This window comes from Mytilus edulis, chromosome 1, assembly GCF_963676685.1.
Source record: "Mytilus edulis chromosome 1, xbMytEdul2.2, whole genome shotgun sequence".
Taxonomy (NCBI): domain Eukaryota; kingdom Metazoa; phylum Mollusca; class Bivalvia; order Mytilida; family Mytilidae; genus Mytilus; species Mytilus edulis.
The window spans coordinates 56,342,180-56,354,931 of record NC_092344.1 but is presented as its reverse complement, the minus strand read 5'-3'; the positions used below and the strand labels follow the sequence as shown (position 1 = coordinate 56,354,931).

The following is a 12,752-nucleotide window of genomic DNA, read 5'->3' as shown; positions in this document are numbered from 1 at the left end:
CCATTTAATAGAAGTTTAAAACAACCTTGTCCGGCTGTGAAACCCTTTACCTAACAATTCCAGAGATTTGACTTTGGACTAGAATTTTTTTTTTTTATCTTTATTATTTGGACCAGAATATTCTTTTTCTAATTCTTATTTTTATTAACTTCAGATGGAATCTATAAAATATATAAGTTTCTCACTGAAGGTATCCAAAGAAGGTAACCAAAGATTTTGCGACGATGCAAATATCAAACTTTACAATATAAATAGAAATCTTTAACCAATGAATTCAAATAGCAAAATCTATGCAACTAACAAATATATACGAATTAAGCGTTATGTATATTATTTAACAATAAAATACTTTAAATATGAAATTTGGAGTTTTACCAAGGGAGCTAATAATTAAATAATAACAATGTCTGCCACACAGCATTTCGGGGACTCTCCCTCTGGTATCTTTCCTCCCTCTTTCATAGCTGACTATGCGGGGCTTTTCTAATTATTGGGCATTATGATGACCTATAGTTGTTAATTTCTGTGTCATTTAGTCTCTTTCCAATCATAATACATATTCTTTCATAAATAGCGATGTTGTTATTACGACATAGATATGTTGTTATTACGACAGAGTGATGTCGTTATTACGACATGATATGTCGAAATTACGACATAGTGATGTCGTTATTACGACATGATATGTCGAAATTACGACATAGCGATGTCGTTATAACGACATGTTATGTCGAAATTACGACATAGCGATGTCGTAATAACGACATGTTATGTCGAAATTACGACATAAAATTTTTTTTTTTAATGGCCCTTATCGGCTTCCGTAAGAAAAGCTTCAAAAGGTTCATTGAAATATAACATACAATCAAGTCAACATAAAACTTTGATACATTTTGTAAACAAGTATAGAACCAATGCTACAATGTTTACCATGCACATGTATACAAAGGCAATCTCAAAAGCAGTTATGGCTATTCCTCGGTGATGTTTGATTTCTCTTAAAGCTACCCTTCATTTAAGATAAGCCGTCTTAAAGATTGTAAATTAACATTTCAATGCTAACCTGGTCTTTTCATTTAACCATTAGACAACACAAGGTAGTTGTCTGTAGCTGTTTATATATTATGTATAACGAAAACAAGGAAATTTATTAACCTTTTATTTTGCTTCCATGTTATATAGATATAGAAAGATGTGGTGTGAGTGCCAATGAGACAACTCTCCATCCAAATAACAATTTAAAAAAAGTAAACCATTATAGGTCAATGTACGGCCTTCAACACGGAGCCGTGGCTCACACTGAACAACAAGATATAAAGGGCCCAAAATTACTAGTGTAAAACCATTCAAACGGGAAAAACAACGGTCTAATCTATATAAAATAAAATAAAACAGAAACGAGAAACACGTATAAATTACATAAACAAACGACAACTACTGTACATCAGATTCCTGACTTAGGACAGGTGCAAACATTTGCAGCGGGATTAAACGTTTTAATGGATCCAAACCTTCTCCCTTTTTCCGAAACAATAGCATAACATCACAACATAGAAAAACACACAATAAAATATCAATTGGCAGGCTTAACTCAATCAAAAAACGTATATTAATACACTACAAACGAAAAGTCAATATATTTGTTTATATTCAGAGAAAGTTATTTCAATGATAAGTGATCTTGTCTACGAGAATTTATGAGGAATTATTTTGTCTCTAACTTGCAAAAATTAACCACCAGACTGAATGAAACAGCTCAAAGTATAGACCAGACATAAACATGTTAAATAAGAAGAAGACCAAGCTCATTAATATCAACAGTAACACAATACAACCAGCATACGCCTGGTCAATATTTACAGTCGTCTACGACTCCTGGCCATCATTGGAAGATGATGATGACTTGGAAAATAACATCACAGAAGAGAATCAGGACTTTGCATATCTTGGAAGCATGTTAAGTAACACAAACCTGTACCACAAAACCATTTAGTGTTGTACTGAGACGGATATTAAAAGGAAAAGATGCGTTGGATTGGTCATGTATTGAGGAAAGGAAATGAGAATATCCCCAAGATTGCTTTGTGATGGACATCTGATGGTAAACGAAAGGGAGGGAGACTAAACGAGACCTGACGTAGAACGGTAGAAACTGAGATGAAATACCCTGGGAAAACATGGAAGAAGATTGAGAAGAATGCAAAACACAGGCAAATGTGGCGAGAACTGGTTGAGGTCTTATATGTTGACAGACTCGAAAAGGATGGATGAGTGAGTGGATTTGTCTCTACTTTACAAACAAAATCCGAGCAATAGGCTACTTTCATTTCGAATGAAGATGAACTGAATGATTATGATTAGAATAAAATATTTTGCCAGTACTGATTAACAAACCTGTTTATCCTGGTCTTATTTATCCATTATGATTGCATTTAAATTAAAACTGTATCAATAAAAATTAACCACTCAATTGTTTTATCAAAAACCGCTTACCACCAAGCACCGGATATCTAAGTTCACATATGAGTTATGGTTATTGATTAAAACATTTGAACAATCTACAAAGTAGACTACTCAAGTTACGAGTTATTTGGCCGGTACTATATATGTTTAACGGCCACGTGACTTTTTTGTGTAAGGATTATTAACGTATATTAAATACGTCTGTGCAGATAAACAAGGAAACAAAAGTGACCTTGAATTTAATTTTGTTTTGAAATAAATGCATAGTGATGTGATAAAGTAAATTTGTTGGTTATAATTAATTAAATATTGTCTTTCACAGAAAGTTGTGTAGATTATAATTTTTTCCTTTGAGTTCTTGTCCGTTGTTAAATCTTAAAATTAACAAAATCGTGTGTTGTTTACACTTTAGCCATGTTAACCATGTTAACCGAACCCCTGAATAATAATTTATAAAACACCAAAAATAGAAAATAAAACAATATTCTGGACTTATTATTTCGTTAATGACAAAGAGAAATTAGACTATCAATAAATGCTACTGAAACGAGCTTGTCAAACGAGTATATTTATCATGAAATTTTATCAAAAGAGTTTTCACATTAAGCAATTCTGAATTTGTTACATAAATAAAGATAATAATCTTAGATCAATATAAATGTAATTGATGATTTGACGGTTTTAAAGACAAATGTAAGTTCGTTTTTTTGACAAATATGTGTTCTTTCTTTACAAATTTACGTTCATTTGAAAGAATGCATTCAATAATATTTCAGAATCTATGGAATAATAAATGCAATTTCCGAATTTAAGTTATAGTTTATTTATGTTGCCAATGTTGTATTCAAATTTCTTCACAAATCTCCGACATAACTCATCTACCGTTCCTTGACCTTGATTATGCTATTCAGATTTAAGTTCATTCAGGAAGCTAGTAAAATCATTTAAAAATATATGTCAGACTATTTTTAGACTATGTTTTAAAAGCATCTGATCGATTCGTCTAATTTATAAAATCTAGAAGTAGGTAACCATAGTACTATATCATGTATATTAAGTATATCTAATCAACAAACCTGTTATCTCCTAAGTGAGAGCTTAGATGCTTTCCAAAGTTAGTAAGGATATTTTTCACGAGCTAAGGCATGTATACATTATAGGAAGATATGATTGGACAATACAGTTGACTTATTAAAATAGAAATCACGTCCTTGAAATGATTCAACACAATATAGATATATAATGACACCGGGATCATCAGAAAACTTGTTTACGAAATCATATATCTTGTCATTGTTTAAAGCAACAACAAAAGAAGATAAAATAACATAGAATAGCATAATTAAACAAGTATACTCTGTGTCAGGGCACTAAATTTGTATTAATTAAAAGATATAAGAAAAAGTAATTTTGTTTACAATGTTTATCTCTTCAAAAAATATCTAGTAGTTTCAGATGAATAAAAAACACAATTGACCGGATTCTATGCTATATAAGACGCATGTGTTGTACTTCTTTTTATTGATTTAGTTTTTAATAATAAAATCAAAGCACAACTAAATAATGTGAACATGCATTGCTATACAGTTATGAACATTTGTTTAGCCTGTCATGTCGATACTTATATTTTGACTTTCTCGTGCTGTTTAAGACGTATTTACACCTATTCCATTGAAATTTAAGTATGGTAGTATAGTCATAGTATATTTGTTAGTTACAACATACTCACCCGAGTACTCACCCCTTTTTGTCTAATGAAAAGTCAGTTTTAACCGTCCAATCTTCATAGAATATGGCATTCCATGCACTATGAAATGCTATAAATGGATGACTTTTCATTGTAGGTTAATTATGAAAGTGATGAAACTCTTAATTACTGCAATAACGAAGTGTACAATCCCCTGAGGCATTTTCCTTGGGATAAAAGCCTACTGATTAAAGAGAAAAGAGAAAAGATTAAAACAAAAACATTTTGAATTTTGCAAATTTTCATACATTTTCTAATGGTACACATATATAGAAAAATGAAATGGGGGTTAGGATATAGCTATTTAATGTATATACCTGAAATTTGAGTAAATTCTTTTTTTTCTTTCAAGAAAACAATGCCAGATTGCTGATATATAAAGCAAATGATTTTTTCGGAGATCACAATGCATGTAAATTTATCAATAAAAAGTAAGCATTTAACATGTTTAATGTTGAATGGTCTGAATTCAAATATTTATACAGTGAGTTTTATAATTCAACAAGCATACTCTGTTTTAGGACACTAAATTTGTATTAATTAAAAGATATAAGAAAAAGTAAATTTTGTTACAATGTTTATCTCTTATCAATAAAAAGTACAGTGAGTTTTATAATTATAAAAAAAAAAAAAATCAAAAAGTTATTTATGTAACATTGTGTGCTTTTATAATAAAAAAAATCTTAAGATATAAAAGTATTAAATTTTACCTGAAGAAGAAGAATACCAATTTACCCTTTTTGTACTAACAAACTATGTCAGTGCTACTTTATTCCGTCCATTGAATTGATCATTACCTATGTTATACATTTAATTCATGATAAAAAGTGAACTATTATTTAGGTTTGAATATTACAATGGGAAAGGATAAGTGTCGGTTATTGCATAGAAAGGTATATAATATGAAACTTAGAGCGAGGGGCTTGCCCCCGAGCTCTTAGTTTCATATTATATACCTTTCTATACAATATCCAATTTAGCACATATTTACAACTTGAGTAATCCTGTAATTAGTGTAATCGACATGTTTTTGGCTGACTAGATGTAGCTCATTAACGTAGTTTTGTAAATCTACTCACTAATCTCATTGTAAAAATGGGATTTCAAAAGACCCTTGACTTTAGAATGAAAAGAAGCTAGGTAGCTGCTGGTGTAAGTATGTTTATTGATATAAAGCGGTGTTTTACTATACATGTACTTATTTACATGGTAAGATGACAAAATAAATTGATTAAGAGCAGACAATTCTTAAATTGCAACTGAAAGCTTTAACTTCTTGAAAACATTTTTTAAATTCATGTAACAACTAAAACTATATTGAAAATGCTTTTGAATGAGTACAAACAGTTGGATCCCCCTCCCATACATTTTTTTAATCTTTGGTGGAAACACCTTTTAAAAAAGGCTGGATCTGCCCTGGTATGTACCCATTATTATTAATAATTTCCCTTCAAAAGATTCATGGTTGACTCGTTTTGTGTACAAAGTAATTGCATGGAAGATAAAGGATTACAGATTTTAGATGGAGTTGTATTTTAATCAAGGTATAAAGAACCATAAGTGTTACTCTTTATTTTAATGAAAGAAACTTTTAATTGTAAAAAAAAAAAATTGGATCAAAAGACGATTGGTAGGATGATAAAAATCTGTTTGAAAACTAATTACAAACTATTTAGTAAAATTTGGAACACAGAATTTTTTCAAAATAGCCAGTAGCAATTGTTGTTCTAATATCTTGATTACGATACAATGAAATCTTACCCTTGTGGTCATTCATTCGTAGTTACTTAGTACACGGGAAAAGTATGTACTATGAAAATTAGAAGGCAAATTCCAGCAATTTGATTGGACGAGAAGTTGTAAGTATGTGCTAATTTTGTAAGGTCACTCGAAAGTGTGACTATGCTCTAAATTAGTCAGACAATACTTAGTCATGCTTTATGAAGATTTAAGCCCTCGGCTTCGTCATAAAACATGACCAAGTATTATCTAATCTATAATTGAATTGAGCTTTCAACTTTAGCATTACATAAATACCAGTGTTTAAGATTGGTGCATTGTTTCTTTTGTCTTTTTGTTAGTTGATTTGTGCTACATGTCATTTCGACGAATCAAACCATTTTGAACTGATTTTAATACTTTGTATAGCTGTTACACCCCTGTCTCTGAATAAAGGTTATTAGTTATCAAAGGTACCAGTCGTATATTTTTAATACACCAGACGCGCGTTTCGTCTACATAAGACTCATCAGTGACACTCATATCAAAATAGTTTAAAAGCCAAACAAGTTTAAAGTTGAAGAGCATTGAGGACCCGAATTCCAAAAAGTGTCATAACATTCTTTATATGCCTGGCATATTTCAAGAATATATAAATTACTGTTTGCTGACTGCAATATTTAATTTTATCATTGGTTTAGCATAAATCAGTTATCTGTTTTGACGTTATAATTGATCATTATTTTATCATGTCTTTTGTTTTTCTCATTGTTGAAGGCCGAATGGACTGAATTATGACTATCAAAAGTCCCATTTTTGTCCAAAGAACTGTCCGAGTTGTCTTTAATATCTAGACTGTCCGACTTGTCTCCATACCGGTAATCTTTTTTATGTAAAGAGTCCGATTTGTCTAGTACTTGGATCTGCGTGAGTTTAGTTTTACAGATTGGGAAGACTTCCAGTAAGACGTGACTAGAAAAATCGGATCGTCTATATATGTTTATATGTAAGAAGGGATGTTAGCCATAATTGCTTACATCCACTCATGGTTTCTGTTGGATAGTTGGGGTATAATTGGCAATCATACCACATCTTCTTCTTTGTATAAATACCCAATGTCTGCAAATGGCTGTCTTTTGTATTACTAGTATACTTCTTGACTACATGAAAACATGCCAACAAACTGTATAGCAAAAAGTACCATACTTTTTTTTCAACCTGCAATTGTAGGAAGGTCTGGATGAGGGGGTCCCTTTTTGTGCTATAAACTTTATATTCCATTTTTCTCTATTATTAATTTATTTTGCACATTATCCTCTATTCTCTATTCTTTATTTACTCTTCTATCAAATTGAGAATGGAAATGGAAATGTTGTTCCCTTTTTTTTCACTGTGCCCCAGGTATATTCTCTTTCCTTTATATCATTTTCTATTGTACGCCTCCACGTTGTTTTCCTCTTTTCTTTTACTGGTGTCTATAACTATCTTCAGATGGTTTGCATAGAACATAACCAAGCATCTATCTCTTTTATATCAACAACGTCTCCATATCATTGGTGTTTGTGATCTCATGTAGGTCTTTGTTGGAGATGTTATCTGGCCAAAATATTTCATTATCTTCCTTGGAGAGGTGTTATAGAAATTGGAGCGTTCGTCGATATCTTTCTCAGTCATTCTCCATCACTCTGAGCCAAATAGGAGAATACACATATAGTTAACAGCTGTTATAAAGTCTTCTTTGAAAAGACTGTTGTTTTCCAGATGTTGCCTATCTAATGGATGCTGATCTAGCACTTTCTGTTGCTATACAAATTACTATGTAATGTAATTAAATGAGTCTACTGTATCCAGTTGCGTCCCTTCTACAAATATGACAGACAGTCAGGTAAATTAACTTTGTCTTCTTGGCATTGATCTTAGGTCCAATCATTTTAGTATTTTCTTCTAGCTTTCTGGTCTTTTCCTGCATATGGTCTTCAATTTGTGATAAAAGTGCTTAATCATCAGCATGGTCTGTATAACAAGCGTGGTACATAGTGTTCATCTCAGTCCGGTGTTACTTTCTGCTAAGGTAGTTCTCATAACCCAATTGGTAATTATAAAAAGCAAGATGACATACATATCATTATCTTACTCCTGATTTTACAAGGAAACTAGTGTCAGCTTCAGAGTTGATGGTATACGAGAAGTTTGTATAAAAGTGTTTGATGAGTTGCACTATCTTGGATTTTTTTGTCCTCAGATTCCATAGATTTTCAAAACTTCCCGTAGACTTTCCCTGTGTAAGCTATCAAAGGCTTTTTCGAAATCTACAAAATTCACAAGCAATTTTCTCTGCCATTCACGGCACTGTTTTAAGATGTTTCGTAGGACAAATTTGTGGTCTATGCAACCTCTACCTTTTCTGACACCAGCTTGTTCTTATCGCAGTTTCTTGATATTAGAAATGCTAAAGACCTTACTTCGAATGGAAATTAAAGTGATTCCTCTCCGTTAAGTCTCCAGGTTTGGGTATTGTTATGATGTTGCCTCTAGACTAACTGTTAGGAATAACATCTTTTTCTCATGTTTTTTTCAATACTGTTTTTTTAATCTGCTGCTAGCACTGGGTCTATCTTAAAATGTTCTGCAAGTGATTGGTCTGTGTTATTATATGTGCCTCTTTGTTTTTCAAGCTTTTAATGACTTTCTGTATTTTTTGTTTTGAAGGTGGATCTGTATCTATTTCTAGGTCCATGGGTGCTTCGGGAATAATTGCTGGTTAATCCGGATCTTTTCAGTTAAGGTTTATGGCCCATTCTGTAGCCATTTGAATTACGAAATTTTCAAACTGCAATATAGTATCAAAGATAATAAATAATAGAGATGGACCATTTTGTACATATAACAAGGGGGAACTTCGTGCAAAGCATTATTATTTATTGTTTAATTGCATTTGATAGAAAAGGGGATTTTTGAAGAAAATCCACAGACTTTAATACAGAGATTTTTGTTTGAAAATTTTAAACATAGATTACTCACTTGTTTTTCTATGATGTGCTAGCGTTAATTTTTTGCAAAAAGACCTAAACAACCTTTTAATTAAAAAAACCACCTCGTGCTGAGTCACATATTAGAGTACAAGGGGAAAGGCTTTGGATTTTCTATAAAATTTCCAAATCATGGTTTAGCATTGAATCATCACAAGGGTATATAATCCTTAAAAACTTCTTGAAAATGTGCCTTCCATTGTAGATACTGTTCTCGTTCTATTGTTAGTATATTGTTGTTTTTGTCTTCAATTGTGATGCTTATTGTACCTTGTTTACCACTTAGTTACTTGGTAAATCTGTCCTATTCTCTGATTTAAAGCTACACTTTCTGATCCCTTGCTAGATCTTCCATCAATTCCTTCTTGAGCTTACGTGTTGCTATCTTTACCTTCAAGTTGCATTCTGTATATTTTGTTCTAAGCTTTTCTTCAATCTCAGAACATGTTTGACATATTTTGTTGTTCACCTCTTTCTTTTCGTCTATCAATTTCCTAGTTTCAGATGTTATCCATTCTTTGTGTACTTGTCTTTTGAATCATAGTACCTTTTAATTGGTTTCAGTGTAGATTTTATGTATGTGTTGCCATTCATCATTGACTGATATTGTGTTTGTATCGTCAGTTATAAGGTTTTATGAAAGCAGAAACCTGTTATTTTATATCCAGATGAAACTCTTACTGGATTTTTGAGTTTTGTAATTTGTTGTTTGCTAACATCAAATTTTCTTTTTACATTTACATGGGTATATAACTTTTTAAGTTTTAGTTTTGTGTTAACAATTACTAGATGGTGGTTACCAGCAAGATCAGCCTTCCCCTCATTACATATTCATCTTGAAATGATCTTTTCCCCTTTCCAAAGATGATAATATGGTCTTCTTTTTAATTCTTTTCTCTACCATTAGGAGAAGTCCATGTCAGCTTACGTTTATCCCTATAAGGGAAGATAGTACCCCTATCACTAAGTTCTGACGCCACCTAAATCTACTAAGCGTTATCCATTGTCACTGATTTTGAGACAGACATATCCCCCCCTCCCCTTTTTCATTCTCATTGTTATCATTTTGAACTTTGGCGTTTAAATCATTCATCACCATTGTACCATCATGTTTTGGTTCTGTTTCAGATTGTAGAGCTAGATAGAAATCAGTTTTCTCTTCATCGTCTCAGTCTGCTTCATTTGTTGGAGCATAAAATTGAATGATGGTTATATATAGTTTTCCCTGCATTGATTCGTATCGAACTCTCATTATTGTTTCGTTAACTGGTGCATACTCTTATCATCGCCTTTCTTATATTTTTGTTCATTATAGTTGCAACTCCTCCTTTGAGTTTCTAGTCGTACCTCAATGTGCAATTGCATAAAAAAACATAAGTTAATTTATCAATAAGGCCAAACAAGAGTGCATACACTGAAACATCTCGCCTGTTTTACTTAACATGAAATTCATGTTAAAATTCTGTTATATGATAGTTTTGCTACATTATGTCATAAAGTTAACATTATCAATGTACATGTTCTATGAAAATGAGATCACGGTCAAATAAACCCTGCCAGATTGACATGTACACCTTACAATCCTTCATTTCACTTAATATAGTGGTCCTATTACTAATAGTACCTGCGAATCAGATCAAACCACAAATTCACCACATTGTCAATGAACCATGCCAGACAGACATGTACACCTCACATGGTGGGGTTCGTGCTGTTCATTCTTAAGTTTTCTATGTTGTGTCATGTTTACTATTGTTTGTCTTTTTCATTTTTAGCCATGGCGTTGTCAGTTTTTTCTCGATTTATGAGTTTGACTGTCCCTCCGGTATGTCCCTGTTTCACAATCATGCCATACAGCAAATAGAATTAATCTATTGCTTACAATATCTGACAACTAGCCCAAACCACACAAAAATTGTCAAATGAACCAAGAAACTGGGGTGGAAGTCAGTTCTATGACAGTTGTTATTTATTCGTTTGATGTGTTTGATGTGTTTGAGCTTTTGATTTTGCCATTTGATAAGGGACTTTCCAGTTTAGAATTTTCCTCGAAGTTCAGTTTTTTTTTTTGTGATTTTACTTTTTTCATATGTAACCTGTATGTCAGACGTACAATTGAGAATGGGAATGGGGAATGTGTCAAAGAGACAACAACCCAACCAAAGAGCAGTCCAAGGCCACCAATGAGCCTTTCGTCACAGCGAGAAAATCCCGCACCCAGAGGCGGGGGTTAGTTTGCCCCTTAAACAAAAAACATGCACTAGTTCAGTGAAAATGGACGTCACACTAAACTCAAAAACATATATATGAACTAAAATTTAAAGAACATACAAGACTAACATAGGCAAGAGCTCCTGCAGTGGCGGATCCAGAAATTTTCATAAGTGGGGGCCCACTGACTGACCTAAGAGGGGGCCCGCTCCAGTCACGCTTCAATGATTCCCTATATAATCAACCAATTTTTTTTCAAAAAAGGGGGGGGGGCCGGGCCCCCCTCTAAATCCGCCTCTGTCCTGACTAGGGACAGGCGCAAAAATGCGGCGGGGCTAAACAAGTTGTGTGAGGTCTCAATCCTACCTCCATACACTTATATAAGGTATTGTCCTGAAACAAGAAAAATGCCTGTTTTGGCTACTAATTCAATAAACATAAAGGTCAATTACCCTCAAAATTAATCTGAAACTTCCTACTGTGGTATGGAACCTTGTGGTATAATTTTATTGAGATCTATACCTCTGTACTCTGTCTGGAAACAAAGTCTTCGGTCAACAAAAGCAACAAAACATAACAATCTATGAACGCAAATATTAAAGTCCATCTATTAGTAAAAGACTAAAATGTTGCTCTGAGTACTGTCTTTCGATCTGTGTTCTAAAATTTCATGAACTATTGATGTCTAAAAAAACTTTACCCAAAGACTTTATCTAATTTTGGGGGGGGGGGGGGGGGGGGGAAACACAAGTGAAACTGTGAGCTACTTCTCAATGATGATACCCCCTGCCACAATACTTGACAGTAAACTGGAAGTTGCTGAGTGAATCCGAAATCACATCATACAGTAAAGCTGACGTAAATAAATCCTGAAACCAAAATTCAGACATCCTTGTTATGTAGTTCCTAAGAAAAATGTGACGAAAATTTTAAACTTGGATGTCATGTGTAAAATGATGTAAGTGTTCGGTAAACAGGAAGTTGTATAGTGATGATTCTGAAAACACATTACACAGTATAGTCGACTTATATAAACCCTAAAACCAAATTTCAGAAATCCTTGTTATGTAGTTCCTGACAAAAATGCGATGAAAAATGTTCATGGGATGGACAGACTGGCATATGGAAGGACAGATGGATCGGTGGTTGGGCAGACAGAGGTAAAACTTTATACTTATTTTCATGGGACAAATCTTAATACTATAAAAGTTGTCTCCACTTTGTAAAATAGTTGACTATGTCATAACTGATAAATCATATACAGGATATATAAAATTGAAAGAACAATTATACTGCAAAAAACTAGAAGTTTTTTTTGGACATTAATTCAATCAAAAATGTCTGCCATTTTGATGCTAAATTCTTGTTTTTATCTCTTTCTTTTTCTTTCCAGTCCTTTATTCTTTTTATTAATTATTGCATTTCTGCAATATCATTCCATTACATTTTGTTTTGGTCTAGTTTATGGTGAGTTATCCTGTTTATCATTTTTATGCATCTTTATGTTGGTGAAATGTTTTTCTTTAGTATTTTTACACACATTGAGAATAATCAGATATTACTGTTAGATTTTTTCAAGGTCA

At 32.6% G+C, this 12,752-nt stretch overlaps 1 protein-coding gene across 1 annotated transcript in view; it reads right to left on the bottom strand.

Annotated features, from left to right (window-relative positions):
• The window catches only part of LOC139485220 (uncharacterized), a 59,038-nt gene extending 55,421 nt beyond the window's left edge, over positions 1-3,617 (bottom strand). Inside the window, exon 1 of the mRNA XM_071269506.1 lies at positions 3,540-3,617. The gene's annotated coding sequence lies outside the window, so the exon portion shown is untranslated. The remainder of the gene's footprint in view (positions 1-3,539) is intronic.
• Positions 3,618-12,752: the final 9,135 nt, after the last annotated feature.